Genomic DNA, 5,565 nt, shown 5'->3' on the forward strand with positions numbered 1-5,565 from the left:
GGAGCGACAGAGTTAAGAATGTTGGTGAGGCTGTTGTAGAATGTGACAAGGTCATCTGGGTTAAAAGAATGGAAGGTGAAGATGGTATTATTAATATGAGAAGATCATGAGAGATCATATCTATTCAGTTCTATTTCGTATAGGCTTTGCCCTTTAAGAGCTGTCGCTGGTGGGTTTATCCCGTCATGCAAAGCATTGCACTGAAAAAATTTAGTCCACGCCTACCTGTTGTGTGGGCCCCACCCGGTCCGTATACATTACATTAAGAGCGGGTAATCGGCTCCCATTTTTTCTTCAGCAAGCTAATAGCACTGTCAGAAGAACGAAGAAGGAAAGTTGTCCAGCTTGACCGGCACAACCTTTGCTAAGGCTGCCTGGGTCCCCGCCACTCCAACCTCCTGCCGTTCTGGTGAGTTCTTCCTCCCTGAGGAGAAGCAGAGGAGCAGCCTTGTGCTCAAGGTAAGTGCCGAGGAATACTTATTTCCGTGGCGGGCCGCTACCCGCTGGACAACGCCATCGACCCTTTTTTAACGCCGACGCTCGGAGCGAATCTGATAGTTCCTTCGGGACAGGTGACATCAGCAGCAGCCCCCACTGCTCACTCCCTCCTGGAGAGCGTAGTGTCGGAACGAGGGGGGCTGAGCGGATGCTCACCCCCCCCCAGACCATTTCGCATCGGCGACCACACCGCTCCCAGCCGTCGGTGACCTCCTTTCTGAGCTGCACGGCATAATCCAGGAGGCGGCTGACACAAAGGGACTTTTTTCCGTCCCTCTCCTTCCCCCGCCCAGATCGGATGATCTAGCGGGAAAGTTTGGTTCCACCCCGGCTCGCTGTCCTGAGCCCATCCGGCCTCATTTCCCAGCAGTGACGTCCTACTGGAATGAGGCTGCAGCCGAACCTGGTAGACTGAGAGCGCCGGTTTCCACATTCGCGCCCATCACCAGAGTGGAGGGGTTTACGGAGCGGAATTTCCCTCGGAGCAAAGATTTCCAGGTTGGACCAGCGTCCTACGCCTCCGGGGAAGCATGACCAGACGGTGACGTCGCTCTCCAACCGAGCTCACCAGTGTGCGTTCCAGGCAGCCGCAGCAAACAGTAACGTTGCGCTGCTGGCGTACAGCATCTCAGAGGCCGGAGGGAACAGACCTGCCTCAGGAGACGAAGAGCTCTCTCTGCAGGGCGTCTGACGTCACCCTCAACCTGTGTGCCTCGTCTGCCTGTCTCGCATCGCAGCCTGGATGACGATGTTCCAGAAGTCCACCTGGTTTCATCACTCCCCCTCCCTACCAGAGAAGTTAAAGAAGGACTTGCTGGAGGGCCCCATCAGGACGGACGCGCTGTTCGGAGCCAATTTCAAGGCCATGCTCGAGAAATCGAAGAAGTCGGAGGAGGTGTCGGAGATTGTGCGCCATCTGATCAAGCTGCACCCCTCCTCTCGCCCCCCCACCCCCTTGAGAGAGTGCCGTGGCCAGAGACAGCAGAGACGTGCCACAGCTGCAGCAGCGTCTTCTCGCTCCGCTCCGCTGCCAGCCCCTCCCATCAGAGAACAGCCCTCCTTATCCCGACAATCAGCGGTGCAGCGTTTCTCCAGAGACCGCCAACAGGCACTGCCCTGGAACAACCAGCCGCAGGGCTCACGGCGGAGAAGATTCAAAAATAACTCCTTACGGAGGAGGTGTGTGTGCACAATGATGGTTTGAGTATTGAAATAAACGTAAACATCATTCAGAAATTAAATTGTCTGATTTCAGCCTGACTGTCAGTTCGTAAGATCTCACAGCGGCTTCTCCTCACACATCCTCCACACAAAGCGAGCCGGTGTCCTAGAAACAGGTTTTTAAAATCAACGCAGCTCGAGAAAACACACAAAATGCGCACGTGAGTGACACAGCAGCCAAAAGTGAATGTTTTCAGCAGACCGAGTCCAGTGGGAAACCTCGCTCTCAGCTCTGTGCGCTGCCTCCTCTGACCGCAGCAGTGAGAAACGCACGCCCCGTGGCAGCGGCAGCCCTCACCTACACGGCACCGCATGGCCAGGGGCGCGCGCGCCTCCCTTTAGAGCACGCCAGCTCACATCAGCACGGATGTGAGCCCGCAGCCTGAGCACGGCACAGAAGCGCCTTCAGGGCCCCCCCGAGGAAACCTCTCCTTGGATGGCTCGGAGTACGCCTCCGCAGCACATGATGGCGGTAATTGGTGTCCGTAAAAAACATGACTCAGCACAAAACGTGTGCCTGCTTCCCGAACGTTATGCGGAGTGGCAGCGAGCATGCGCTCTAGACAGATGGATGAACCGTCTCAGTAGGGGATACACGCTGCAGTTTGTAGCTCAACCCCGTTTGGAGGAACTTTAGAGACGATTATGTCATCTCAAGAACAGATCTCATTCCTCCACGTAGAAGTTCAGGAAATTCTGATAAAAAATATAATTTCCAGGGTTCCAGACGGAGAGGAAAACACAGGGTTTTACTCTTGTTACTTCCTGGTCCCAAAAAAAGACTGGAGGGATGAGACCCATCTTGGATTTGTCAATTTTCAACTGTTAGACAACATTCTATTCAAAATGCGTGGAGTCGGCTGTGCAGCCGCTACACAGAGCAGAGATGAGAATTCTGTTTTATCTGGACGATCTGTTGCTGCTGACCCGTTTTCCAGACAAGTGGCAGCAGTGCAAACTCAGGCGCTGACATCACACCTGCAAAATCTGGGCTTCACCATAACGGGGAGAAGAGCTCAGTTCACCCGGCCCAGACAAACGTTTATCTGGGAGTGAAGCTAAACGCAGTCACTATGAGGGTTCATTTATTTCAGACGGGAACTGAAGCTCTAAAAGACCAGCTCCTCCACGTGAAGCCGGCAGAGTGATAACAGCTCTTTCCGTCATGAAGTTATTAGGGACATGTCGTCTGCTCACATGGTGCGACGCCTCCAGAGGTGGTTCGCTCGTTTACGTGTGGACCCGGTGAGGCAGAAGAGACGGTTGATCTCTGTGCCCCCCTCCGTGAGAATCGACCTGATACACTGAGGAAACCCTCTTGCGCTCAGCCCAAATGTTACACATTGCGAGACGGCTGCTGTGTTGGCACACCAAAATCTGCTTTCCATCAGAGCAGTGTACATCCCCGGTGTTGTGAACAGAGGGGCGGATGTGATGTCCAGGGGCGGTCCGCGTCATGGGGACTGGAGCCTCAATCCCGAGCTGATGGCTCAGACGTAGCAGAAATTTGGCAGAGGGGTTGTGGACCTGTTTGCAACACGAGAGAACGCTCAGTGTCAACTGTGGTTCTCACTGAGCCTGCGGGACGAACCACCGCTAGAGGTGGATGCATTTGTTCACAGCCCGTGTTCCAAAATGCTTCTTTACGCATTTTCCCACTCCCTCTGATATCACGAATTCTGAACCGAGTTAGGGAGGAGGGACTGACAGCCCTCCTGGTGGCTCCCGAGCACGTGAACGTCTCTTGATTCCCAATTCTACAATGCCTGTTATCGGGGCGCCCGTGGAAACTACCGTGGAGGGAGGATGCTCTCCTCCAGGGGGGGAGGAGCAATCAGGAGTTACCCAGAAATAGGCCAGCACCGTTGGGTCTAGCCGCTGACCGGGTCCACTTAGAGAGGATGGGACTCTCTCAAGATGTGGTGCGCACAATCCAGATTTCACATGCTGCCTCTACCACAATGCTGTACACATCAAAGTGGACAGCTTTTCAGCGCTGGTGTACGTAGAAAGGTGTAGAGGCCACCTCATGTCCACTAGGTGGCGTGCTGTCCTTTCTGCAGCAGCTGATGGACAGAAATCTGACGTTCAGCACGATTAAAACGTACGCTGCAGCCATCTCTTCTTGTCACGAAGGTTTCGGGGACAGAACAGTTTTTAATCATCCGCTGATGAAGTGTTTTTTTAAAAAGGTGTACAGAGGCACAGGCCTGTATCATGCACATTTTCTCCACAGTGAGTTTTAATGCTGGTTCTGCGAGCCCTGATCAAAGCTCCACTCGAGCCACTAGATCAGGTTCAGATTAAATTCTCGTCTCTTAAAACAGCCCTGCTGTTGGCTTTAACATCCGCCAAGAGGGTGAGTGATTTATCTGCCTTCTCTGTAGCTCCGTCATGTCTCAGAAATCAGGCTGATGGCAGCTCAGCTGATCTGAGGCCTAACCCAGCATTTATGCCTAAAACATCACAAGCTCATTTAAATCAAGAGTGATATCGTTTGAGGGATTTTTTTCCCTCCTGCCCACAAATCAAAAGAAGAAGCATGTTTCCATCTTCTCTGCCCTGTACGTGCGTTGACGTGTTATGTAGCACGCACGGCGGCACTGTGTCAGACTCAACATTTGTTTGTGCACTATAGAGACGTATCTGCAGGTCGCTCGTTATCCACCCAGCGCCTGTAACACAGGCTGTGTGAGGCCATTTCTGAAGCCTACAGAGCATCAGATTTAGAGCCTCCTGACAACCTCAGGGCGCATTCGACCAGAGATATCGCATCTTCGACTGCTTTGCATAATGGTATGTCAATGCAGATTTGCACTGCGACAGCGTGGTCAACACCCTATTCATTTATTCGCTTTTTTTTACGTGATGTGACGGCTCGTTCCATGACGCATTCTGTCCTTAGTGCCATACCTTCCGGTGAGCGAACGCTGGCGCATCCTGGCTGCCACTGCTCGTCGTGCTTTTTTTCTTTTTTCTTTTTTATTCAGTCCTTCCTGCCTTTTCCACTACACCAAGTCTCTGATCCGTCTCAATATCAACCATGCGGTTCATTAGGATTAACCTGCTGCCTGCTCTGGTTTGGACTCTCCAGCTGCTCATCCACCACCACCCGGTGTCTGGTCTTCTCCATTACTCAGCGGTCGAGCTCCTTCGCCTTCGTTTCCTACCAGCCGTGCCACCTGTGCTCCCTCTTCAGGACATTGCCTTCCATCCTCGCCGGAGATACATTCACCATGGCTCCCGCCGTAGACTCCTTGCTGACAAGTCTAACCCCATAAACTCCATCTGGTCTGACTCTCACCCTTCTACAAGCCACAATACTCGGGCCTCTAACAGTAATAGCATGTTAGCTAGCCTAGCTCGGTCGGCTAATAATCCGGTCGCTACCAACTCCTCCTCCGTAAAGTTTGGCCTTCTGAACGTTAGCTCATTCACTGGCAAAGGTCAGCTTATTCAAGACCTAATATCCAACCGTAAGCTGGATTTTATTTTTCTTAACAGAAACGTGGCAACAACAAAATGCCTTTTTCCACCTGAATGAATCTACCCAACGGGGTTTGGTTACATCGCAAAATCCCGCGAGTCCGGCCGCGGAGGAGGTCTCGCGAAAATTCACCGCGAGAACTGGAAGTTCACGCCGGTCCACACACCTCCCTCTTCCTCCTTTGAGCACACTGTGTGTCTACTCTCCGGCCCTACCCCCACCATTGTTGCCACTTTCTACCGTCCGCCCAAAATCAACAACTCTTTTATAAATGACTTTGCTGCTTTAATCGCCCATCTCTCAGCTCTTTCACCCAACATTATTCTGCTTGGAGACTTCAACATTCATATGGATGAAGA

At 52.5% G+C, this 5,565-nt stretch overlaps 1 protein-coding gene across 1 annotated transcript in view; it reads right to left on the reverse strand.

Moving 5' to 3' along the window:
• The window catches only part of akap1b (A kinase (PRKA) anchor protein 1b), a gene marked incomplete at its 5' end in the record, with an annotated part of 106,718 nt that overhangs the window by 6,454 nt on the left and 94,699 nt on the right, over positions 1 to 5,565 (reverse strand).

The sequence above is a fragment of the Nematolebias whitei genome, chromosome 6, assembly GCF_014905685.2.
Source record: "Nematolebias whitei isolate Nwh7 chromosome 6, NemWhi1, whole genome shotgun sequence".
Lineage (NCBI taxonomy): Eukaryota > Metazoa > Chordata > Actinopteri > Cyprinodontiformes > Rivulidae > Nematolebias > Nematolebias whitei.